Source organism: Rhinoderma darwinii, chromosome 2 (assembly GCF_050947455.1).
Source record: "Rhinoderma darwinii isolate aRhiDar2 chromosome 2, aRhiDar2.hap1, whole genome shotgun sequence".
NCBI lineage: Eukaryota > Metazoa > Chordata > Amphibia > Anura > Rhinodermatidae > Rhinoderma > Rhinoderma darwinii.
Genome location: NC_134688.1, coordinates 328,198,160 through 328,217,175, shown reverse-complemented (window position 1 = coordinate 328,217,175; position 19,016 = coordinate 328,198,160). Strand labels below are relative to the sequence as shown.

Genomic DNA, 19,016 nt, shown 5'->3' with positions numbered 1-19,016 from the left:
TGTCGTTTAGATTTTGTTTCACAATAGATTAAATAGGACTATGGATTAAAGCATTTAATGTCAATGGCCATTCTAAGCTGAATGTGCCTGCTCTCGTCAGATCGCAGAAGTTACACAGCTTAAGGCCTCGCTAGTACCAGTGTGGGAGACAGTCTGGGAATCCGTGGTGCAGTTGAATTTTTATTATGTCGTTTAGATTTTGTTTCACAATCGATTAAAAAGGACTATGGATTAAAGCATTTAATGTCAATGGCCATTCTAAGCTGAATGTCCCTGCTCTCGTCAGATCGCAGAAGTTACACAGCTTAAGGCCTCGCTAGTACCAGTGTGGGAGACTGTCTGGGAATCCGTGGTGCGGTTGACTTTTTATTATGTCGTTTAGATTTTGTTTCACAATCGATTAAATAGGACTATGGATTAAAGCATTTAACGTCAATGGCCATTCTAAACTGAATGTGCCTGCTCTCGTCAGATCGCAGAAGTTACCCAGCTTAAGGCCTCGCTAGTACCAGTGTGGGAGACTGTCTGGGAATCCGTGGTGCGGTTGAATTTTTATTATGTCGTTTAGATTTTGTTTCACAATCGATTAAAAAGGACTATGGATTAAAGCATTTAATGTCAATGGCCATTCTAAGCTGTAAGTCCCTGCTCTCGTCAGATCGCAGAAGTTACACAGCTTAAGGCCTCGCTAGTACCAGTGTGGGAGACTGTCTGGGAATCCGTGGTGCGGTTGACTTTTTATTATGTCGTTTAGATTTTGTTTCACAATCGATTAAAAAGGACTATGGATTAAAGCATTTAATGTCAATGGCCATTCTAAGCTGAATGTGCCTGCTCTCGTCAGATCGCAGAAGTTACACAGCTTAAGGCCTCGCTAGTACCAGTGTGGGAGACTGTCTGGGAATCCGTGGTGCGGTTGCCTTTTTATTATGTCGTTTAGATTTTGTTTCACAATCGATTAAAAAGGACTATGGATTAAAGCATTTAATGTCAATGGCCATTCTAAGCTGAATGTGCCTGCTCTCGTCAGATCGCAGAACTTACACAGCTTAAGGCCTCGCTAGTACCAGTGTGGGAGACTGTCTGGGAATCCGTGGTGCGGTTGACTTTTTATTATGTCGTTTAGATTTTGTTTCACAATAGATTAAATAGGACTATGGATTAAAGCATTTAACGTCAATGGCCATTCTAAGCTGAATGTGCCTGCTCTCGTCAGAACGCAGAAGTTACACAGCTTAAAACCTCGCTAGTATCAGTGTGGGAGACTGTCTGGGAATCCGTGGTGCTGTTGACTTTTTATTATGTCGTTTAGATTTTGTTTCACAATCGATTAAAAAGGACTATGGATTAAAGCATTTAAAGTCAATGGCCATTCTAAGCTGAATGTGCCTGCTCTCGTTAGATCGCAGAAATTACACAGCTTAACGCCTCGCTAGTACCAGTGTGGGAGACTGTCTGGGAATCCATGGTGCGGTTGACTTTTTATTATGTCGTTTAGATTTTGTTTCACAATAGATTAAATAGGACTATGGATTAAAGCATTTAACGTCAATGGCCATTCTAAGCTGAATGTGCCTGCTCTCGTCAGATCGCAGAAGTTACACAGCTTAAGGCCTCGCTAGTACCAGTGTGGGAGACTGTCTGGGAATCCGTGGTGCGGTTGCCTTTTTATTATGTCGTTTAGATTTTGTTTCACAATCGATTAAAAAGGACTATGGATTAAAGCATTTAATGTCAATGGCCATTCTAAGCTGAATGTACCTGCTCTCGTCAGATCGCAGAAGTTACACAGCTTAAGGCCTCGCTAGTACCAGTGTGGGAGACTGTCTGGGAATCCGTGGTGCGGTTGACTTTTTATTATGTTGTTTAGATTTTGTTTCACAATAGATTAAATAGGACTATGGATTAAAGCATTTAACGTCAATGGCCATTCTAAGCTGGATTTGCCTGCTCTCGTCAGAACGCAGAAGTTACGCAGCTTAAGGCCTCGCTAGTACCAGTGTGGGAGACTGTCTGGGAATCCGTGGTGTGGTTGAATTTTTATTATGTCGTTTAGATTTTGTTTCACAATCGATTAAAAAGGACTATGGATTAAAGCCTTTGATGTCAATGGCCATTCTAAGCTGAATGTCCCTGCTCTCGTCAGATCGCAGAAGTTACACAGCTTAAGGCCTCGCTAGTACCAGTGTGTGAGACTGTCTGGGAATCCGTGGTGCGGTTGACTTTTTATTATGTTGTTTAGATTTTGTTTCACAATAGATTAAATAGGACTATGGATTAAGGCTTTTAATGTCAATGGCCATTCTAAGCTGAATGTGCCTGCTCTCGTCAGAACGCAGAAGTTACATAGCTTAAGGCCTCGCTAGTACCAGTGTGGGAGACTGTCTGGGAATCCGTGGTGCGGTTGACTTTTTATTATGTCGTTTAGATTTTGTTTCACAATCGATTAAAAAGGACTATGGATTAAAGCATTTAAAGTCAATGGCCATTCTAAGCTGAATGTGCCTGCTCTCGTTAGATCGCAGAAGTTACATAGCTTAACGCCTCGCTAGTACCAGTGTGGGAGACTGTCTGGGAATCCGTGGTGCGGTTGACTTTTTATTATGTCGTTTACATTTTGTTTCACAATAGATTAAATAGGACTATGGATTAAAGCCTTTAACGTCAATGGCCATTCTAAGCTGAATGTGCCTGCTCTCGTCAGATCGCAGAAGTTACACAGCTTAAGGCCTCCCTAGTGCCAGTGTGGGAGACTTTCTGGGAATCGGTGGTGCGGTTGACTTTTTATTATGTCGTTTAGATTTTGTTTCACAATCGATTAAAAAGGACTATGGATTAAAGCATTTAATGTCAATGGCCATTCTAAGCTGAATGTGCCTGCTCTCGGTAGATCGCAGAAGTTACACAGCTTAACGCCTCGCTAGTAACAGTGTGGGAGACTGTCTGGGAATCCGTGGTGCGGTTTATGTTTTATTATGTCGTTTAGATTTTGTTTCACAATAGATTAAATAGGACTATGGATTAAAGCATTTAACGTCAATGGCCATTCTAAGCTGAATGTGCCTGCTCTCGTCAGATCACAGAAGATACACAGCTTAAGGCCTCGCTAGTACCAGTGTGGGAGACTGTCTGGGAATCCGTGGTGCGGTTGCCTTTTTATTATGTCGTTTAGATTTTGTTTCACAATCGATTAAAAAGGACTATGGATTAAAGCATTTAATGTCAATGGCCATTCTAAGCTGAATGTACCTGCTCTCGTCAGATCGCAGAACTTACACAGCTTAAGGCCTCGCTAGTACCAGTGTGGGAGACTGTCTGGGAATCCGTGGTGCGGTTGACTTTTTATTATGTCGTTTAGATTTTGTTTCACAATAGATTAAATAGGACTATGGATTAAAGCATTTAACGTCAATGGCCATTCTAAGCTGAATGTGCCTGCTCTCGTCGGAACGCAGAAGTTACACAGCTTAAGGCCTCGCTAGTACCAGTGTGGGAGATTGTCTGGGAACCCGTGGTGCGGTTGACTTTTTATTATGTCGTTTAGATTTTGTTTCACAATAGATTAAATAGGACTATGGATTAAAGCATTGAACGTCAATGGCCATTCTAAGCTGAATGTGCCTGCTCTCGTCAGATCGCAGAAGTTACACAGCTTAAGGCCTCGCTAGTACCAGTGTGGGAGACTGTCTGGGAATCCGTGGTGCGGTTGACTTTTTATTATGTCGTTTAGATTTTGTTTCACAATAGATTAAATAGGACTATGGATTAAAGCATTTAACGTCAATGGCCATTCTAAGCTGAATGTGCCTGCTCTCGTCAGATCGCAGAAGTTACACAGCTTAAGGCCTCGCTAGTACCAGTGTGGGAGACTGTCTGGGAATCCGTGGTGCGGTTGAATTTTTATTATGTCGTTTAGATTTTGTTTCACAATCGATTAAAAAGGACTATGGATTAAAGCTTTTAATGTCAATGGCCATTCTAAGCTGAATGTCCCTGCTCTCGTCAGATCGCAGAAGTTACACAGCTTAAGGCCTCGCTAGTACCAGTGTGGGAGACTGTCTGGGAATCCGTGGTGCGGTTGACTTTTTATTATGTCGTTTAGATTTTGTTTCACAATCGATTAAAAAGGACTATGGATTAAAGCGTTTAATGTCAATGGCCATTCTAAGCTGAATGTGCCTGCTCTCGTTAGATCGCAGAAGTTACACAACTTAACGCCTCGCTAGTACCAGTGTGGGAGACTGTCTGGGAATCCGTGGTGCGGTTGACTTTTTATTATGTCGTTTACATTTTGTTTCACAATAGATTAAATAGGACTATGGATTAAAGCATTTAACGTCAATGGCCATTCTAAGCTGAATGTGCCTGCTCTCGTCAGATCGCAGAAGTTACATAGCTTAACGCCTCGCTAGTACCAGTGTGGGAGACTGTCTGGGAATCCGTGGTGCGGTTGACTTTTTATTATGTCGTTTACATTTTGTTTCACAATAGATTAAATAGGACTATGGATTAAAGCCTTTAACGTCAATGGCCATTCTAAGCTGAATGTGCCTGCTCTCGTCAGATCGCAGAAGTTACACAGCTTAAGGCCTCCCTAGTGCCAGTGTGGGAGACTTTCTGGGAATCGGTGGTGCGGTTGACTTTTTATTATGTCGTTTAGATTTTGTTTCACAATCGATTAAAAAGGACTATGGATTAAAGCATTTAATGTCAATGGCCATTCTAAGCTGAATGTGCCTGCTCTCGGTAGATCGCAGAAGTTACACAGCTTAACGCCTCGCTAGTAACAGTGTGGGAGACTGTCTGGGAATCCGTGGTGCGGTTTATGTTTTATTATGTCGTTTAGATTTTGTTTCACAATAGATTAAATAGGACTATGGATTAAAGCATTTAACGTCAATGGCCATTCTAAGCTGAATGTGCCTGCTCTCGTCAGATCACAGAAGATACACAGCTTAAGGCCTCGCTAGTACCAGTGTGGGAGACTGTCTGGGAATCCGTGGTGCGGTTGCCTTTTTATTATGTCGTTTAGATTTTGTTTCACAATCGATTAAAAAGGACTATGGATTAAAGCATTTAATGTCAATGGCCATTCTAAGCTGAATGTACCTGCTCTCGTCAGATCGCAGAACTTACACAGCTTAAGGCCTCGCTAGTACCAGTGTGGGAGACTGTCTGGGAATCCGTGGTGCGGTTGACTTTTTATTATGTCGTTTAGATTTTGTTTCACAATAGATTAAATAGGACTATGGATTAAAGCATTTAACGTCAATGGCCATTCTAAGCTGAATGTGCCTGCTCTCGTCGGAACGCAGAAGTTACACAGCTTAAGGCCTCGCTAGTACCAGTGTGGGAGATTGTCTGGGAACCCGTGGTGCGGTTGACTTTTTATTATGTCGTTTAGATTTTGTTTCACAATAGATTAAATAGGACTATGGATTAAAGCATTGAACGTCAATGGCCATTCTAAGCTGAATGTGCCTGCTCTCGTCAGATCGCAGAAGTTACACAGCTTAAGGCCTCGCTAGTACCAGTGTGGGAGACTGTCTGGGAATCCGTGGTGCGGTTGACTTTTTATTATGTCGTTTAGATTTTGTTTCACAATAGATTAAATAGGACTATGGATTAAAGCATTTAACGTCAATGGCCATTCTAAGCTGAATGTGCCTGCTCTCGTCAGATCGCAGAAGTTACACAGCTTAAGGCCTCGCTAGTACCAGTGTGGGAGACTGTCTGGGAATCCGTGGTGCGGTTGAATTTTTATTATGTCGTTTAGATTTTGTTTCACAATCGATTAAAAAGGACTATGGATTAAAGCTTTTAATGTCAATGGCCATTCTAAGCTGAATGTCCCTGCTCTCGTCAGATCGCAGAAGTTACACAGCTTAAGGCCTCGCTAGTACCAGTGTGGGAGACTGTCTGGGAATCCGTGGTGCGGTTGACTTTTTATTATGTCGTTTAGATTTTGTTTCACAATCGATTAAAAAGGACTATGGATTAAAGCGTTTAATGTCAATGGCCATTCTAAGCTGAATGTGCCTGCTCTCGTTAGATCGCAGAAGTTACACAACTTAACGCCTCGCTAGTACCAGTGTGGGAGACTGTCTGGGAATCCGTGGTGCGGTTGACTTTTTATTATGTCGTTTACATTTTGTTTCACAATAGATTAAATAGGACTATGGATTAAAGCATTTAACGTCAATGGCCATTCTAAGCTGAATGTGCCTGCTCTCGTCAGATCGCAGAAGTTACACAGCTTAAGGCCTCGCTAGTACCAGTGTGGGAGACTGTCTGGGAATCCGTGGTGCGGTTGAATTTTTATTATGTCGTTTAGATTTTGTTTCACAATCGATTAAAAAGGACTATGGATTAAAGCATTTAACGTCAATAACCATTCTAAGCTGAATGTCCCTGCTCTCGTCAGATCGCAGAAGTTACACAGCTTAAGGCCTCGCTAGTACCAGTGTGGGAGACTCTCTGGGAATTCGTGGTGCGGTTGACTTTTTATTATGTCGTTTAGATTTTGTTTCACAATCGATTAAATAGGACTATGGATTAAAGCATTTAACGTCAATGGCCATTCTAAACTGAATGTGCCTGCTCTCGTCAGATCGCAGAAGTTACCCAGCTTAAGGCCTCGCTAGTACCAGTGTGGGAGACTGTCTGGGAATCCGTGGTGCGGTTGAATTTTTATTATGTCGTTTAGATTTTGTTTCACAATCGATTAAAAAGGACTATGGATTAAAGCATTTAATGTCAATGGCCATTCTAAGCTGAAAGTCCCTGCTCTCGTCAGATCGCAGAAGTTACACAGCTTAAGGCCTCGCTAGTACCAGTGTGGGAGACTGTCTGGGAATCCGTGGTGCGGTTGAATTTTTATTATGTTGTTTAGATTTTGTTTCACAATCGATTAAAAAGGACTATGGATTAAAACATTTAATGTCAATGGCCATTCTAAGCTGAAAGTCCCTGCTCTCGTCAGATCGCAGAAGTTACACAGCTTAAGGCCTCGCTAGTACCAGTGTGGGAGACTGTCTGGGAATCCGTGGTGCGGTTGACTTTTTATTATGTCGTTTAGATTTTGTTTCACAATAGATTAAATAGGACTATGGATTAAAGCATTTAACGTCAATGGCCATTCTAAGCTGAATGTGCCTGCTCTCGTCAGATCGCAGAAGTTACACAGCTTAAGGCCTCGCTAGTACCAGTGTGGGAGACTGTCTGGGAATCTGTGGTGCGGTTGAATTTTTATTATGTCGTTTAGATTTTGTTTCACAATCGATTAAAAAGGACTATGGATTAAAGAATTTAATGTCAATGGCCATTCTAAGCTGAATGTCCCTGCTCTCGTCAGATCGCAGAAGTTACACAGCTTAAGGCCTCGCTAGTACCAGTGTGGGAGTCTGTCTGGGAATCCGTGGTGCGGTTGACTTTTTATTATGTCGTTTAGATTTTGTTTCACAATCGATTAAATAGGACTATGGATTAAAGCATTTAACGTCAATGGCCATTCTAAACTGAATGTGCCTGCCCTCGTCAGATCGCAGAAGTTACCCAGCTTAAGGCCTCGCTAGTACCAGTGTGGGAGACTGTCTGGGAATCCGTGGTGCGGTTGAATTTTTATTATGTCGTTTAGATTTTGTTTCACAATCGATTAAAAAGGACTATGGATTAAAGCATTTAACGTCAATGGCCATTCTAAGCTGTAAGTCCCTGCTCTCGTCAGATCGCAGAAGTTACACAGCTTAAGGCCTCGCTAGTACCAGTGTGGGAGACTGTCTGGGAATCCGTGGTGCGGTTGAATTTTTATTATGTCGTTTAGATTTTGTTTCACAATCGATTAAAAAGGACTATGGATTAAAGCATTTAATGTCAATGGCCATTCTAAGCTGAATGTGCCTGCTCTCGTCAGATCGCAGAAGTTACACAGCTTAAGGCCTCGCTAGTACCAGTGTGGGAGACTGTCTGGGAATCCGTGGTGCGGTTGCCTTTTTATTATGTCGTTTAGATTTTGTTTCACAATCGATTAAAAAGGACTATGGATTAAAGCATTTAATGTCAATGGCCATTCTAAGCTGAATGTGCCTGCTCTCGTCAGATCGCAGAACTTACACAGCTTAAGGCCTCGCTAGTACCAGTGTGGGAGACTGTCTGGGAATCCGTGGTGCGGTTGACTTTTTATTATGTCGTTTAGATTTTGTTTCACAATAGATTAAATAGGACTATGGATTAAAGCATTTAACGTCAATGGCCATTCTAAGCTGAATGTGCCTGCTCTCGTCAGAATGCAGAAGTTACACAGCTTAAAGCCTCGCTAGTACCAGTGTGGGAGACTGTCTGGGAATCCGTGGTGCGGTTGACTTTTTATTATGTCGTTTAGATTTTGTTTCACAATCGATTAAAAAGGACTATGGATTAAAGCATTTAAAGTCAATGGCCATTCTAAGCTGAATGTGCCTGCTCTCGTTAGATCGCAGAAATTACACAGCTTAACGCCTCGCTAGTACCAGTGTGGGAGACTGTCTGGGAATCCGTGGTGCGGCTGACTTTTTATTATGTCGTTTAGATTTTGTTTCACAATAGATTAAATAGGACTATGGATTAAAGCATTTAACGTCAATGGCCATTCTAAGCTGAATGTGCCTGCTCTCGTCAGATCGCAGAAGTTACACAGCTTAAGGCCTCGCTAGTACCAGTGTGGGAGACTGTCTGGGAATCCGTGGTGCGGTTGCCTTTTTATTATGTCGTTTAGATTTTGTTTCACAATCGATTAAAAAGGACTATGGATTAAAGCATTTAATGTCAATGGCCATTCTAAGCTGAATGTACCTGCTCTCGTCAGATCGCAGAAGTTACACAGCTTAAGGCCTCGCTAGTACCAGTGTGGGAGACTGTCTGGGAATCCGTGGTGCGGTTGACTTTTTATTATGTTGTTTAGATTTTGTTTCACAATAGATTAAATAGGACTATGGATTAAAGCATTTAACGTCAATGGCCATTCTAAGCTGAATTTGCCTGCTCTCGTCAGAACGCAGAAGTTACACAGCTTAAGGCCTTGCTAGTACCAGTGTGGGAGACTGTCTGGGAATCCGTGGTGTGGTTGAATTTTTATTATGTCGTTTAGATTTTGTTTCACAATCGATTAAAAAGGACTATGGATTAAAGCATTTGATGTCAATGGCCATTCTAAGCTGAATGTCCCTGCTCTCGTCAGATCGCAGAAGTTACACAGCTTAAGGCCTCGCTAGTACCAGTGTGTGAGACTGTCTGGGAATCCGTGGTGCGGTTGACTTTTTATTATGTTGTTTAGATTTTGTTTCACAATAGATTAAATAGGACTATGGATTAAGGCTTTTAATGTCAATGGCCATTCTAAGCTGAATGTGCCTGCTCTCGTCAGATCGCAGAAGTTACACAGCTTAAGGCCTCGCTAGTACCAGTGTGGGAGACTGTCTGGGAATCCGTGGTGCGGTTGACTTTTTATTATGTCGTTTAGATTTTGTTTCACAATCGATTAAAAAGGACTATGGATTAAAGCATTTAAAGTCAATGGCCATTCTAAGCTGAATGTGCCTGCTCTCGTTAGATCGCAGAAGTTACATAGCTTAACGCCTCGCTAGTACCAGTGTGGGAGACTGTCTGGGAATCCGTGGTGCGGTTGACTTTTTATTATGTCGTTTACATTTTGTTTAACAATAGATTAAATAGGACTATGGATTAAAGCATTTAACGTCAATGGCCATTCTAAGCTGAATGTGCCTGCTCTCGTCAGATCGCAGAAGTTACACAGCTTAAGGCCTCGCTAGTACCAGTGTGGGAGACTGTCTGGGAATCCGTGGTGCGGTTGACTTTTTATTATGTCGTTTAGATTTTGTTTCACAATCGATTAAAAAGGACTATGGATTAAAGCATTTAATGTCAATGGCCATTCTAAGCTGAATGTGCCTGCTTTTGTCAGATCGCAGAAGTTACACAGCTTAAGGCCTCCCTAGTGCCAGTGTGGGAGACTTTCTGGGAATCCGTGGTGCGGTTGACTTTTTATTATGTCGTTTAGATTTTGTTTCACAATCGATTAAAAAGGACTATGGATTAAATCATTTAATGTCAATGGCCATTCTAAGCTGAATGTGCCTGCTCTCGGTAGATCGCAGAAGTTACACAGCTTAACGCCTCGCTAGTACCAGTGTGGGAGACTGTCTGGGAATCCGTGGTGCGGTTGATGTTTTATTATGTCGTTTAGATTTTGTTTCACAATAGATTAAATAGGACTATGGATTAAAGCATTTAACGTCAATGGCCATTCTAAGCTGAATGTCCCTGCTCTCGTCAGATCGCAGAAGTTACACAGCTTAAGGCCTCGCTAGTACCAGTGTGGGAGACTGTCTGGGAATCCGTGGTGCGGTTGAATTTTTATTATGTCGTTTAGATTTTGTTTCACAATCGATTAAAAAGGACTATGGATTAAAGCTTTTAATGTCAATGGCCATTCTAAGCTGAATGTCCCTGCTCTCGTCAGATCGCAGAAGTTACACAGCTTAACGCCTCGTTAGTACCAGTGTGGGAGACTGTCTGGGAATCCGTGGTGCGGTTGAATTTTTATTATGTCGTTTAGATTTTGTTTCACAATCGATTAAAAAGGACTATGGATTAAAGCATTTAATGTCAATAACCATTCTAAGCTGAATGTCCCTGCTCTCGTCAGATCGCAGAAGTTACACTACTTAAGGCCTCGCTAGTACCAGTGTGGGAGACTGTCTGGGAATTCGTGGTGCGGTTGAATTTTTATTATGTCGTTTAGATTTTGTTTCACAATCGATTAAAAAGGACTATGGATTAAAGCATTTAATGTCAATGGCCATTCTAAGCTGAAAGTCCCTGCTCTCGTCAGATCGCAGAAGTTACACAGCTTAAGGCCTCGCTAGTACCAGTGTGGGAGACTGTCTGGGAATCCGTGGTGCGGTTGAATTTTTATTATGTCGTTTAGATTTTGTTTCACAATCGATTAAAAAGGACTATGGATTAAAGCATTTAATGTCAATGGCCATTCTAAGCTGAAAGTCCCTGCTCTCGTCAGATCGCAGAAGTTACACAGCTTAAGGCCTCGCTAGTACCAGTGTGGGAGACTGTCTGGGAATCCGTGGTGCGGTTGACTTTTTATTATGTCGTTTAGATTTTGTTTCACAATCGATTAAAAAGGACTATGGATTAAAGCATTTAATGTCAATGGCCATTCTAAGCTGAATGTGCCTGCTCTCGTCAGATCGCAGAAGTTACACAGCTTAAGGCCTCGCTAGTACCAGTGTGGGAGACTGTCTGGGAATCCGTGGTGCGGTTGACTTTTTATTATGTCGTTTAGATTTTGTTTCACAATAGATTAAATAGGACTATGGATTAAAGCATTTAACGTCAATGGCCATTCTAAGCTGAATGTGCCTGCTCTCGTCAGATCGCAGAAGTTACACAGCTTAAGGCCTCGCTAGTACCAGTGTGGGAGACTGTCTGGGAATCCGTGGTGCGGTTGCCTTTTTATTATGTCGTTTAGATTTTGTTTCACAATCGATTAAAAAGGACTATGGATTAAAGCATTTAATGTCAATGGCCATTCTAAGCTGAATATGCCTGCTCTCGTTAGATCGCAGAAGTTACACAGCTTAAGGCCTCGCTAGTACCAGTGTGGGAGACTGTCTGGGAATCCGTGGTGCGGTTGACTTTTTATTATGTCGTTTAGATTTTGTTTCACAATAGATTAAATAGGACTATGGATTAAAGCATTTAACGTCAATGGCCATTCTAAGCTGAATGTGCCTGCTCTCGTCAGATCGCAGAAGTTACACAGCTTAAGGCCTCGCTAGTACCAGTGTGGGAGACTGTCTGGGAATCCGTGGTGCGGTTGACTTTTTATTATGTCGTTTAGATTTTGTTTCACAATCGATTAAATAGGACTATGGATTAAAGCATTTAACGTCAATGGCCATTCTAAACTGAAAGTGCCTGCTCTCGTCAGATCGCAGAAGTTACCCAGCTTAAGGCCTCGCTAGTACCAGTGTGGGAGACTGTCTGGGAATCCGTGGTGCGGTTGACTTTTTATTATGTCGTTTAGATTTTGTTTCACAATCGATTAAAAAGGACTATGGATTAAAGCATTTAAAGTCAATGGCCATTCTAAGCTGAATGTGCCTGCTCTCGTTAGATCGCAGAAGTTACATAGCTTAACGCCTCGCTAGTACCAGTGTGGGAGACTGTCTGGGAATCCGTGGTGCGGTTGACTTTTTATTATGTCGTTTAGATTTTGTTTCACAATAGATTAAATAGGACTATGGATTAAAGCATTTAAAGTCAATGGCCATTCTAAGCTGAATGTGCCTGCTCTCGTCAGATCGCAGAAGTTACACAGCTTAAGGCCTCGCTAGTACCAGTGTGGGAGACTGTCTGGGAATCCGTGGTGCGGTTGACTTTTTATTATGTCGTTTAGATTTTGTTTCACAATCGATTAAATAGGACTATGGATTAAAGCATTTAACGTCAATGGCCATTCTAAACTGAAAGTGCCTGCTCTCGTCAGATCGCAGAAGTTACCCAGCTTAAGGCCTCGCTAGTACCAGTGTGGGAGACTGTCTGGGAATCCGTGGTGCGGTTGACTTTTTATTATGTCGTTTAGATTTTGTTTCACAATCGATTAAAAAGGACTATGGATTAAAGCATTTAATGTCAATGGCCATTCTAAGCTGAATGTACCTGCTCTCGTCAGATCGCAGAAGTTACACAGCTTAAGGCCTCGCTAGTACCAGTGTGGGAGACTGTCTGGGAATCCGTGGTGCGGTTGACTTTTTATTATGTTGTTTAGATTTTGTTTCACAATAGATTAAATAGGACTATGGATTAAAGCATTTAACGTCAATGGCCATTCTAAGCTGAATTTGCCTGCTCTCGTCAGAACGCAGAAGTTACACAGCTTAAGGCCTTGCTAGTACCAGTGTGGGAGACTGTCTGGGAATCCGTGGTGTGGTTGAATTTTTATTATGTCGTTTAGATTTTGTTTCACAATCGATTAAAAAGGACTATGGATTAAAGCATTTGATGTCAATGGCCATTCTAAGCTGAATGTCCCTGCTCTCGTCAGATCGCAGAAGTTACACAGCTTAAGGCCTCGCTAGTACCAGTGTGTGAGACTGTCTGGGAATCCGTGGTGCGGTTGACTTTTTATTATGTTGTTTAGATTTTGTTTCACAATAGATTAAATAGGACTATGGATTAAGGCTTTTAATGTCAATGGCCATTCTAAGCTGAATGTGCCTGCTCTCGTCAGATCGCAGAAGTTACACAGCTTAAGGCCTCGCTAGTACCAGTGTGGGAGACTGTCTGGGAATCCGTGGTGCGGTTGACTTTTTATTATGTCGTTTAGATTTTGTTTCACAATCGATTAAAAAGGACTATGGATTAAAGCATTTAAAGTCAATGGCCATTCTAAGCTGAATGTGCCTGCTCTCGTTAGATCGCAGAAGTTACATAGCTTAACGCCTCGCTAGTACCAGTGTGGGAGACTGTCTGGGAATCCGTGGTGCGGTTGACTTTTTATTATGTCGTTTACATTTTGTTTAACAATAGATTAAATAGGACTATGGATTAAAGCATTTAACGTCAATGGCCATTCTAAGCTGAATGTGCCTGCTCTCGTCAGATCGCAGAAGTTACACAGCTTAAGGCCTCGCTAGTACCAGTGTGGGAGACTGTCTGGGAATCCGTGGTGCGGTTGACTTTTTATTATGTCGTTTAGATTTTGTTTCACAATCGATTAAAAAGGACTATGGATTAAAGCATTTAATGTCAATGGCCATTCTAAGCTGAATGTGCCTGCTTTTGTCAGATCGCAGAAGTTACACAGCTTAAGGCCTCCCTAGTGCCAGTGTGGGAGACTTTCTGGGAATCCGTGGTGCGGTTGACTTTTTATTATGTCGTTTAGATTTTGTTTCACAATCGATTAAAAAGGACTATGGATTAAAGCATTTAATGTCAATGGCCATTCTAAGCTGAATGTGCCTGCTCTCGGTAGATCGCAGAAGTTACACAGCTTAACGCCTCGCTAGTACCAGTGTGGGAGACTGTCTGGGAATCCGTGGTGCGGTTGATGTTTTATTATGTCGTTTAGATTTTGTTTCACAATAGATTAAATAGGACTATGGATTAAAGCATTTAACGTCAATGGCCATTCTAAGCTGAATGTCCCTGCTCTCGTCAGATCGCAGAAGTTACACAGCTTAAGGCCTCGCTAGTACCAGTGTGGGAGACTGTCTGGGAATCCGTGGTGCGGTTGAATTTTTATTATGTCGTTTAGATTTTGTTTCACAATCGATTAAAAAGGACTATGGATTAAAGCTTTTAATGTCAATGGCCATTCTAAGCTGAATGTCCCTGCTCTCGTCAGATCGCAGAAGTTACACAGCTTAACGCCTCGTTAGTACCAGTGTGGGAGACTGTCTGGGAATCCGTGGTGCGGTTGAATTTTTATTATGTCGTTTAGATTTTGTTTCACAATCGATTAAAAAGGACTATGGATTAAAGCATTTAATGTCAATAACCATTCTAAGCTGAATGTCCCTGCTCTCGTCAGATCGCAGAAGTTACACTACTTAAGGCCTCGCTAGTACCAGTGTGGGAGACTGTCTGGGAATTCGTGGTGCGGTTGAATTTTTATTATGTCGTTTAGATTTTGTTTCACAATCGATTAAAAAGGACTATGGATTAAAGCATTTAATGTCAATGGCCATTCTAAGCTGAAAGTCCCTGCTCTCGTCAGATCGCAGAAGTTACACAGCTTAAGGCCTCGCTAGTACCAGTGTGGGAGACTGTCTGGGAATCCGTGGTGCGGTTGAATTTTTATTATGTCGTTTAGATTTTGTTTCACAATCGATTAAAAAGGACTATGGATTAAAGCATTTAATGTCAATGGCCATTCTAAGCTGAAAGTCCCTGCTCTCGTCAGATCGCAGAAGTTACACAGCTTAAGGCCTCGCTAGTACCAGTGTGGGAGACTGTCTGGGAATCCGTGGTGCGGTTGACTTTTTATTATGTCGTTTAGATTTTGTTTCACAATCGATTAAAAAGGACTATGGATTAAAGCATTTAATGTCAATGGCCATTCTAAGCTGAATGTGCCTGCTCTCGTCAGATCGCAGAAGTTACACAGCTTAAGGCCTCGCTAGTACCAGTGTGGGAGACTGTCTGGGAATCCGTGGTGCGGTTGACTTTTTATTATGTCGTTTAGATTTTGTTTCACAATAGATTAAATAGGACTATGGATTAAAGCATTTAACGTCAATGGCCATTCTAAGCTGAATGTGCCTGCTCTCGTCAGATCGCAGAAGTTACACAGCTTAAGGCCTCGCTAGTACCAGTGTGGGAGACTGTCTGGGAATCCGTGGTGCGGTTGCCTTTTTATTATGTCGTTTAGATTTTGTTTCACAATCGATTAAAAAGGACTATGGATTAAAGCATTTAATGTCAATGGCCATTCTAAGCTGAATATGCCTGCTCTCGTTAGATCGCAGAAGTTACACAGCTTAAGGCCTCGCTAGTACCAGTGTGGGAGACTGTCTGGGAATCCGTGGTGCGGTTGACTTTTTATTATGTCGTTTAGATTTTGTTTCACAATAGATTAAATAGGACTATGGATTAAAGCATTTAACGTCAATGGCCATTCTAAGCTGAATGTGCCTGCTCTCGTCAGATCGCAGAAGTTACACAGCTTAAGGCCTCGCTAGTACCAGTGTGGGAGACTGTCTGGGAATCCGTGGTGCGGTTGACTTTTTATTATGTCGTTTAGATTTTGTTTCACAATCGATTAAATAGGACTATGGATTAAAGCATTTAACGTCAATGGCCATTCTAAACTGAAAGTGCCTGCTCTCGTCAGATCGCAGAAGTTACCCAGCTTAAGGCCTCGCTAGTACCAGTGTGGGAGACTGTCTGGGAATCCGTGGTGCGGTTGACTTTTTATTATGTCGTTTAGATTTTGTTTCACAATCGATTAAAAAGGACTATGGATTAAAGCATTTAAAGTCAATGGCCATTCTAAGCTGAATGTGCCTGCTCTCGTTAGATCGCAGAAGTTACATAGCTTAACGCCTCGCTAGTACCAGTGTGGGAGACTGTCTGGGAATCCGTGGTGCGGTTGACTTTTTATTATGTCGTTTAGATTTTGTTTCACAATAGATTAAATAGGACTATGGATTAAAGCATTTAAAGTCAATGGCCATTCTAAGCTGAATGTGCCTGCTCTCGTCAGATCGCAGAAGTTACACAGCTTAAGGCCTCGCTAGTACCAGTGTGGGAGACTGTCTGGGAATCCGTGGTGCGGTTGACTTTTTATTATGTCGTTTAGATTTTGTTTCACAATCGATTAAATAGGACTATGGATTAAAGCATTTAACGTCAATGGCCATTCTAAACTGAAAGTGCCTGCTCTCGTCAGATCGCAGAAGTTACCCAGCTTAAGGCCTCGCTAGTACCAGTGTGGGAGACTGTCTGGGAATCCGTGGTGCGGTTGACTTTTTATTATGTCGTTTAGATTTTGTTTCACAATCGATTAAAAAGGACTATGGATTAAAGCATTTAAAGTCAATGGCCATTCTAAGCTGAATGTGCCTGCTCTCGTTAGATCGCAGAAGTTACATAGCTTAACGCCTCGCTAGTACCAGTGTGGGAGACTGTCTGGGAATCCGTGGTGCGGTTGACTTTTTATTATGTCGTTTAGATTTTGTTTCACAATAGATTAAATAGGACTATGGATTAAAGCATTTAAAGTCAATGGCCATTCTAAGCTGAATGTGCCTGCTCTCGTCAGATCGCAGAAGTTACACAGCTTAAGGCCTCGCTAGTACCAGTGTGGGAGACTGTCTGGGAATCCGTGGTGCGGTTGCCTTTTTATTATGTCGTTTAGATTTTGTTTCACAATCGATTAAAAAGGACTATGGATTAAAGCATTTAATGTCAATGGCCATTCTAAGCTGAATGTGCCTGCTCTCGTTAGATCGCAGAAGTTACACAGCTTAACGCCTCGCTAGTACCAGTGTGGGAGACTGTCTGGGAATCCGTGGTGCGGTTGACTTTTTATTATGTCGTTTAGATTTTGTTTCACAATAGATTAAATAGGACTATGGATTAAAGCATTTAACGTCAATGGCCATTCTAAGCTGAATGTACCTGCTCTCGTCAGATCGCAGAAGTTACACAGCTTAAGGCCTCGCTAGTACCAGTGTGGGAGACTGTCTGGGAATCCGTGGTGCGGTTGCCTTTTTATTATGTCGTTTAGATTTTGTTTCACAATCGATTAAAAAGGACTATGGATTAAAGCATTTATTGTCAATGGCCATTCTAAGCTGAATGTGCCTGCTCTCGTTAGATCGCAGAAGTTACACAGCTTAACGCCTCGCTAGTACCAGTGTGGGAGACTGTCTGGGAATCCGTGGTGCGGTTGACTTTTTATTATGTCGTTTAGATTTTGTTTCACAATAGATTAAATAGGACTATGGATTAAAGCATTTAACGTCAATGGCCATTCTAAGCTGAATGTGCCTGCTCTCGTCAGATCGCAGAAGTTACACAGCTTAAGGCCTCGCTAGTACCAGTGTGGGAGACTGTCTGGGAATCCGTGGTGCGGTTGACTTTTTATTATGTCGTTTAGATTTTGTTTCACAATCGATTAAATAGGACTATGGATTAAAGCATTTAACGTCAATGGCCATTCTAAACTGAATGTGCCTGCTCTCGTCAGATCGCAGAAGTTACCCAGCTTAAGGCCTCGCTAGTACCAGTGTGGGAGACTGTCTGGGAATCCGTGGTGCGGTTGAATTTTTATTATGTCGTTTAGATTTTGTTTCACAATCGATTAAAAAGGACTATGGATTAAAGCATTTAATGTCAATGGCCATTCTAAGCTGAATGTGCCTGCTCTCGTCAGATCGCAGAAGTTACACAGCTTAAGGCCTCGCTAGTACCAGTGTGGGAGACTGTCTGGGAATCCGTGGTGCGGTTGCCTTTTTATTATGTCGTTTAGATTTTGTTTCACAATCGATTAAAAAGGACTATGGATTAAAGCATTTAATGTCAATGGCCATTCTAAGCTGAATGTGCCTGCTCTCGTCAGATCGCAGAACTTACACAGCTTAAGGCCTCGCTAGTACCAGTGTGGGAGACTGTCTGGGAATCCGTGGTGCGGTTGCCTTTTTATTATGTCGTTTAGATTTTGTTTCACAATAGATTAAATAGGACTATGGATTAACGCACTAAACGTCAATGGCCATTCTAAGCTGAATGTGCCTGCTCTCGTCAGAACGCAGAAGTTACACAGCTTAAAGCCTCGCTAGTACCAGTGTGGGAGACTGTCTGGGAATCCGTGGTGCGGTTGACTTTTTATTATGTCGTTTAGATTTTGTTTCACAATCGATTAAAAAGGACTATGGATTAAAGCATTTAAAGTCAATGGCCATTCTAAGCCGAATGTGCCTGCTCTCGTTAGATCGCAGAAATTACACAGCTTAACGCCTCGCTAGTACCAGTGTGGGAGACTGTCTGGGCATCCGTGGTGCGGTTGACTTTTTATTATGTCGTTTAGATTTTGTTTCACAATAGATTAAATAGGACTATGGATTAAAGCATTTAACGTCAATGGCCATTCTAAGCTGAATGTGCCTGCTCTCGTCAGATCGCAGAAGTTACACAGCTTAAGGCCTCGCTAGTACCAGTGTGGGAGACTGTCTGGGAATCCGTGGTGCGGTTGCCTTTTTATTATGTCGTTTAGATTTTGTTTCACAATCGATTAAAAAGGACTATGGATTAAAGCATTTAATGTCAATGGCCATTCTAAGCTGAATGTACCTGCTCTCGTCAGATCGCAGAAGTTACACAGCTTAAGGCCTCGCTAGTACCAGTGTGGGAGACTGTCTGGGAATCCGTGGTGCGGTTGACTTTTTATTATGTTGTTTAGATTTTGTTTCACAATAGATTAAATAGGACTATGG

At 42.0% G+C, this 19,016-nt stretch overlaps 92 pseudogenes; all 92 read left to right on the top strand.

Moving 5' to 3' along the window:
- Positions 1–59: 59 nt before the first annotated feature.
- LOC142746155 (5S ribosomal RNA) lies at positions 60–178 on the top strand (annotated as a pseudogene).
- Positions 179–245: 67 nt separating this feature from the next.
- On the top strand, positions 246–364 carry LOC142744049 (5S ribosomal RNA; annotated as a pseudogene).
- A 67-nt stretch (positions 365–431) lies between these two features.
- On the top strand, positions 432–550 carry LOC142746581 (5S ribosomal RNA; annotated as a pseudogene).
- Positions 551–617: 67 nt separating this feature from the next.
- LOC142744060 (5S ribosomal RNA) lies at positions 618–736 on the top strand (annotated as a pseudogene).
- Positions 737–803: 67 nt separating this feature from the next.
- Positions 804–922, top strand: LOC142744379 (5S ribosomal RNA; annotated as a pseudogene).
- A 67-nt stretch (positions 923–989) lies between these two features.
- Positions 990–1,108, top strand: LOC142744655 (5S ribosomal RNA; annotated as a pseudogene).
- A 67-nt stretch (positions 1,109–1,175) lies between these two features.
- On the top strand, positions 1,176–1,294 carry LOC142745463 (5S ribosomal RNA; annotated as a pseudogene).
- Positions 1,295–1,361: 67 nt separating this feature from the next.
- On the top strand, positions 1,362–1,480 carry LOC142747212 (5S ribosomal RNA; annotated as a pseudogene).
- A 67-nt stretch (positions 1,481–1,547) lies between these two features.
- Positions 1,548–1,666, top strand: LOC142744423 (5S ribosomal RNA; annotated as a pseudogene).
- Positions 1,667–1,733: 67 nt separating this feature from the next.
- On the top strand, positions 1,734–1,852 carry LOC142747305 (5S ribosomal RNA; annotated as a pseudogene).
- Positions 1,853–1,919: 67 nt separating this feature from the next.
- On the top strand, positions 1,920–2,038 carry LOC142745562 (5S ribosomal RNA; annotated as a pseudogene).
- Positions 2,039–2,105: 67 nt separating this feature from the next.
- On the top strand, positions 2,106–2,224 carry LOC142746102 (5S ribosomal RNA; annotated as a pseudogene).
- A 67-nt stretch (positions 2,225–2,291) lies between these two features.
- Positions 2,292–2,410, top strand: LOC142744098 (5S ribosomal RNA; annotated as a pseudogene).
- A 67-nt stretch (positions 2,411–2,477) lies between these two features.
- On the top strand, positions 2,478–2,596 carry LOC142746956 (5S ribosomal RNA; annotated as a pseudogene).
- A 67-nt stretch (positions 2,597–2,663) lies between these two features.
- Positions 2,664–2,782, top strand: LOC142745089 (5S ribosomal RNA; annotated as a pseudogene).
- A 253-nt stretch (positions 2,783–3,035) lies between these two features.
- LOC142746784 (5S ribosomal RNA) lies at positions 3,036–3,154 on the top strand (annotated as a pseudogene).
- Positions 3,155–3,221: 67 nt separating this feature from the next.
- Positions 3,222–3,340, top strand: LOC142744128 (5S ribosomal RNA; annotated as a pseudogene).
- Positions 3,341–3,407: 67 nt separating this feature from the next.
- On the top strand, positions 3,408–3,526 carry LOC142745165 (5S ribosomal RNA; annotated as a pseudogene).
- Positions 3,527–3,593: 67 nt separating this feature from the next.
- On the top strand, positions 3,594–3,712 carry LOC142747366 (5S ribosomal RNA; annotated as a pseudogene).
- A 67-nt stretch (positions 3,713–3,779) lies between these two features.
- On the top strand, positions 3,780–3,898 carry LOC142744873 (5S ribosomal RNA; annotated as a pseudogene).
- A 67-nt stretch (positions 3,899–3,965) lies between these two features.
- LOC142744048 (5S ribosomal RNA) lies at positions 3,966–4,084 on the top strand (annotated as a pseudogene).
- Positions 4,085–4,151: 67 nt separating this feature from the next.
- On the top strand, positions 4,152–4,270 carry LOC142747157 (5S ribosomal RNA; annotated as a pseudogene).
- Positions 4,271–4,337: 67 nt separating this feature from the next.
- LOC142746651 (5S ribosomal RNA) lies at positions 4,338–4,456 on the top strand (annotated as a pseudogene).
- A 67-nt stretch (positions 4,457–4,523) lies between these two features.
- On the top strand, positions 4,524–4,642 carry LOC142745088 (5S ribosomal RNA; annotated as a pseudogene).
- Positions 4,643–4,895: 253 nt separating this feature from the next.
- LOC142746778 (5S ribosomal RNA) lies at positions 4,896–5,014 on the top strand (annotated as a pseudogene).
- Positions 5,015–5,081: 67 nt separating this feature from the next.
- On the top strand, positions 5,082–5,200 carry LOC142744127 (5S ribosomal RNA; annotated as a pseudogene).
- Positions 5,201–5,267: 67 nt separating this feature from the next.
- LOC142745164 (5S ribosomal RNA) lies at positions 5,268–5,386 on the top strand (annotated as a pseudogene).
- A 67-nt stretch (positions 5,387–5,453) lies between these two features.
- Positions 5,454–5,572, top strand: LOC142745121 (5S ribosomal RNA; annotated as a pseudogene).
- Positions 5,573–5,639: 67 nt separating this feature from the next.
- Positions 5,640–5,758, top strand: LOC142744777 (5S ribosomal RNA; annotated as a pseudogene).
- Positions 5,759–5,825: 67 nt separating this feature from the next.
- On the top strand, positions 5,826–5,944 carry LOC142744047 (5S ribosomal RNA; annotated as a pseudogene).
- A 67-nt stretch (positions 5,945–6,011) lies between these two features.
- On the top strand, positions 6,012–6,130 carry LOC142747161 (5S ribosomal RNA; annotated as a pseudogene).
- A 67-nt stretch (positions 6,131–6,197) lies between these two features.
- LOC142744872 (5S ribosomal RNA) lies at positions 6,198–6,316 on the top strand (annotated as a pseudogene).
- A 67-nt stretch (positions 6,317–6,383) lies between these two features.
- On the top strand, positions 6,384–6,502 carry LOC142745279 (5S ribosomal RNA; annotated as a pseudogene).
- Positions 6,503–6,569: 67 nt separating this feature from the next.
- On the top strand, positions 6,570–6,688 carry LOC142746580 (5S ribosomal RNA; annotated as a pseudogene).
- A 67-nt stretch (positions 6,689–6,755) lies between these two features.
- On the top strand, positions 6,756–6,874 carry LOC142745009 (5S ribosomal RNA; annotated as a pseudogene).
- Positions 6,875–6,941: 67 nt separating this feature from the next.
- LOC142747708 (5S ribosomal RNA) lies at positions 6,942–7,060 on the top strand (annotated as a pseudogene).
- Positions 7,061–7,127: 67 nt separating this feature from the next.
- Positions 7,128–7,246, top strand: LOC142745514 (5S ribosomal RNA; annotated as a pseudogene).
- Positions 7,247–7,313: 67 nt separating this feature from the next.
- On the top strand, positions 7,314–7,432 carry LOC142744889 (5S ribosomal RNA; annotated as a pseudogene).
- A 253-nt stretch (positions 7,433–7,685) lies between these two features.
- LOC142745367 (5S ribosomal RNA) lies at positions 7,686–7,804 on the top strand (annotated as a pseudogene).
- A 67-nt stretch (positions 7,805–7,871) lies between these two features.
- Positions 7,872–7,990, top strand: LOC142744422 (5S ribosomal RNA; annotated as a pseudogene).
- Positions 7,991–8,057: 67 nt separating this feature from the next.
- LOC142744654 (5S ribosomal RNA) lies at positions 8,058–8,176 on the top strand (annotated as a pseudogene).
- Positions 8,177–8,243: 67 nt separating this feature from the next.
- On the top strand, positions 8,244–8,362 carry LOC142746108 (5S ribosomal RNA; annotated as a pseudogene).
- A 67-nt stretch (positions 8,363–8,429) lies between these two features.
- LOC142747142 (5S ribosomal RNA) lies at positions 8,430–8,548 on the top strand (annotated as a pseudogene).
- Positions 8,549–8,615: 67 nt separating this feature from the next.
- On the top strand, positions 8,616–8,734 carry LOC142744421 (5S ribosomal RNA; annotated as a pseudogene).
- Positions 8,735–8,801: 67 nt separating this feature from the next.
- Positions 8,802–8,920, top strand: LOC142747293 (5S ribosomal RNA; annotated as a pseudogene).
- Positions 8,921–8,987: 67 nt separating this feature from the next.
- Positions 8,988–9,106, top strand: LOC142746639 (5S ribosomal RNA; annotated as a pseudogene).
- A 67-nt stretch (positions 9,107–9,173) lies between these two features.
- On the top strand, positions 9,174–9,292 carry LOC142746101 (5S ribosomal RNA; annotated as a pseudogene).
- Positions 9,293–9,359: 67 nt separating this feature from the next.
- On the top strand, positions 9,360–9,478 carry LOC142747365 (5S ribosomal RNA; annotated as a pseudogene).
- Positions 9,479–9,545: 67 nt separating this feature from the next.
- LOC142746955 (5S ribosomal RNA) lies at positions 9,546–9,664 on the top strand (annotated as a pseudogene).
- Positions 9,665–9,731: 67 nt separating this feature from the next.
- LOC142747363 (5S ribosomal RNA) lies at positions 9,732–9,850 on the top strand (annotated as a pseudogene).
- A 439-nt stretch (positions 9,851–10,289) lies between these two features.
- On the top strand, positions 10,290–10,408 carry LOC142745343 (5S ribosomal RNA; annotated as a pseudogene).
- A 67-nt stretch (positions 10,409–10,475) lies between these two features.
- LOC142746996 (5S ribosomal RNA) lies at positions 10,476–10,594 on the top strand (annotated as a pseudogene).
- A 253-nt stretch (positions 10,595–10,847) lies between these two features.
- Positions 10,848–10,966, top strand: LOC142745008 (5S ribosomal RNA; annotated as a pseudogene).
- A 67-nt stretch (positions 10,967–11,033) lies between these two features.
- LOC142747695 (5S ribosomal RNA) lies at positions 11,034–11,152 on the top strand (annotated as a pseudogene).
- Positions 11,153–11,219: 67 nt separating this feature from the next.
- Positions 11,220–11,338, top strand: LOC142747362 (5S ribosomal RNA; annotated as a pseudogene).
- Positions 11,339–11,405: 67 nt separating this feature from the next.
- Positions 11,406–11,524, top strand: LOC142744420 (5S ribosomal RNA; annotated as a pseudogene).
- Positions 11,525–11,591: 67 nt separating this feature from the next.
- On the top strand, positions 11,592–11,710 carry LOC142744055 (5S ribosomal RNA; annotated as a pseudogene).
- Positions 11,711–11,777: 67 nt separating this feature from the next.
- On the top strand, positions 11,778–11,896 carry LOC142747361 (5S ribosomal RNA; annotated as a pseudogene).
- A 67-nt stretch (positions 11,897–11,963) lies between these two features.
- LOC142745102 (5S ribosomal RNA) lies at positions 11,964–12,082 on the top strand (annotated as a pseudogene).
- A 67-nt stretch (positions 12,083–12,149) lies between these two features.
- Positions 12,150–12,268, top strand: LOC142746953 (5S ribosomal RNA; annotated as a pseudogene).
- A 67-nt stretch (positions 12,269–12,335) lies between these two features.
- On the top strand, positions 12,336–12,454 carry LOC142747360 (5S ribosomal RNA; annotated as a pseudogene).
- Positions 12,455–12,521: 67 nt separating this feature from the next.
- Positions 12,522–12,640, top strand: LOC142745101 (5S ribosomal RNA; annotated as a pseudogene).
- A 67-nt stretch (positions 12,641–12,707) lies between these two features.
- LOC142747281 (5S ribosomal RNA) lies at positions 12,708–12,826 on the top strand (annotated as a pseudogene).
- A 67-nt stretch (positions 12,827–12,893) lies between these two features.
- LOC142746638 (5S ribosomal RNA) lies at positions 12,894–13,012 on the top strand (annotated as a pseudogene).
- A 67-nt stretch (positions 13,013–13,079) lies between these two features.
- On the top strand, positions 13,080–13,198 carry LOC142746100 (5S ribosomal RNA; annotated as a pseudogene).
- A 67-nt stretch (positions 13,199–13,265) lies between these two features.
- Positions 13,266–13,384, top strand: LOC142747359 (5S ribosomal RNA; annotated as a pseudogene).
- Positions 13,385–13,451: 67 nt separating this feature from the next.
- LOC142746952 (5S ribosomal RNA) lies at positions 13,452–13,570 on the top strand (annotated as a pseudogene).
- Positions 13,571–13,637: 67 nt separating this feature from the next.
- Positions 13,638–13,756, top strand: LOC142747358 (5S ribosomal RNA; annotated as a pseudogene).
- A 439-nt stretch (positions 13,757–14,195) lies between these two features.
- Positions 14,196–14,314, top strand: LOC142745342 (5S ribosomal RNA; annotated as a pseudogene).
- Positions 14,315–14,381: 67 nt separating this feature from the next.
- On the top strand, positions 14,382–14,500 carry LOC142746995 (5S ribosomal RNA; annotated as a pseudogene).
- Positions 14,501–14,753: 253 nt separating this feature from the next.
- LOC142745006 (5S ribosomal RNA) lies at positions 14,754–14,872 on the top strand (annotated as a pseudogene).
- Positions 14,873–14,939: 67 nt separating this feature from the next.
- Positions 14,940–15,058, top strand: LOC142747683 (5S ribosomal RNA; annotated as a pseudogene).
- Positions 15,059–15,125: 67 nt separating this feature from the next.
- On the top strand, positions 15,126–15,244 carry LOC142747356 (5S ribosomal RNA; annotated as a pseudogene).
- A 67-nt stretch (positions 15,245–15,311) lies between these two features.
- On the top strand, positions 15,312–15,430 carry LOC142744419 (5S ribosomal RNA; annotated as a pseudogene).
- Positions 15,431–15,497: 67 nt separating this feature from the next.
- Positions 15,498–15,616, top strand: LOC142744054 (5S ribosomal RNA; annotated as a pseudogene).
- Positions 15,617–15,683: 67 nt separating this feature from the next.
- On the top strand, positions 15,684–15,802 carry LOC142747355 (5S ribosomal RNA; annotated as a pseudogene).
- Positions 15,803–15,869: 67 nt separating this feature from the next.
- Positions 15,870–15,988, top strand: LOC142745100 (5S ribosomal RNA; annotated as a pseudogene).
- Positions 15,989–16,055: 67 nt separating this feature from the next.
- Positions 16,056–16,174, top strand: LOC142746951 (5S ribosomal RNA; annotated as a pseudogene).
- Positions 16,175–16,241: 67 nt separating this feature from the next.
- Positions 16,242–16,360, top strand: LOC142747354 (5S ribosomal RNA; annotated as a pseudogene).
- Positions 16,361–16,427: 67 nt separating this feature from the next.
- On the top strand, positions 16,428–16,546 carry LOC142745099 (5S ribosomal RNA; annotated as a pseudogene).
- Positions 16,547–16,613: 67 nt separating this feature from the next.
- LOC142746949 (5S ribosomal RNA) lies at positions 16,614–16,732 on the top strand (annotated as a pseudogene).
- Positions 16,733–16,799: 67 nt separating this feature from the next.
- On the top strand, positions 16,800–16,918 carry LOC142744417 (5S ribosomal RNA; annotated as a pseudogene).
- Positions 16,919–16,985: 67 nt separating this feature from the next.
- LOC142746193 (5S ribosomal RNA) lies at positions 16,986–17,104 on the top strand (annotated as a pseudogene).
- A 67-nt stretch (positions 17,105–17,171) lies between these two features.
- LOC142743818 (5S ribosomal RNA) lies at positions 17,172–17,290 on the top strand (annotated as a pseudogene).
- A 67-nt stretch (positions 17,291–17,357) lies between these two features.
- On the top strand, positions 17,358–17,476 carry LOC142746192 (5S ribosomal RNA; annotated as a pseudogene).
- Positions 17,477–17,543: 67 nt separating this feature from the next.
- On the top strand, positions 17,544–17,662 carry LOC142747353 (5S ribosomal RNA; annotated as a pseudogene).
- A 67-nt stretch (positions 17,663–17,729) lies between these two features.
- On the top strand, positions 17,730–17,848 carry LOC142746579 (5S ribosomal RNA; annotated as a pseudogene).
- A 67-nt stretch (positions 17,849–17,915) lies between these two features.
- LOC142744416 (5S ribosomal RNA) lies at positions 17,916–18,034 on the top strand (annotated as a pseudogene).
- Positions 18,035–18,101: 67 nt separating this feature from the next.
- LOC142745702 (5S ribosomal RNA) lies at positions 18,102–18,220 on the top strand (annotated as a pseudogene).
- A 67-nt stretch (positions 18,221–18,287) lies between these two features.
- LOC142744895 (5S ribosomal RNA) lies at positions 18,288–18,406 on the top strand (annotated as a pseudogene).
- Positions 18,407–18,659: 253 nt separating this feature from the next.
- LOC142744415 (5S ribosomal RNA) lies at positions 18,660–18,778 on the top strand (annotated as a pseudogene).
- Positions 18,779–18,845: 67 nt separating this feature from the next.
- Positions 18,846–18,964, top strand: LOC142747236 (5S ribosomal RNA; annotated as a pseudogene).
- The last annotated feature ends 52 nt before the right edge of the window (positions 18,965–19,016 follow it).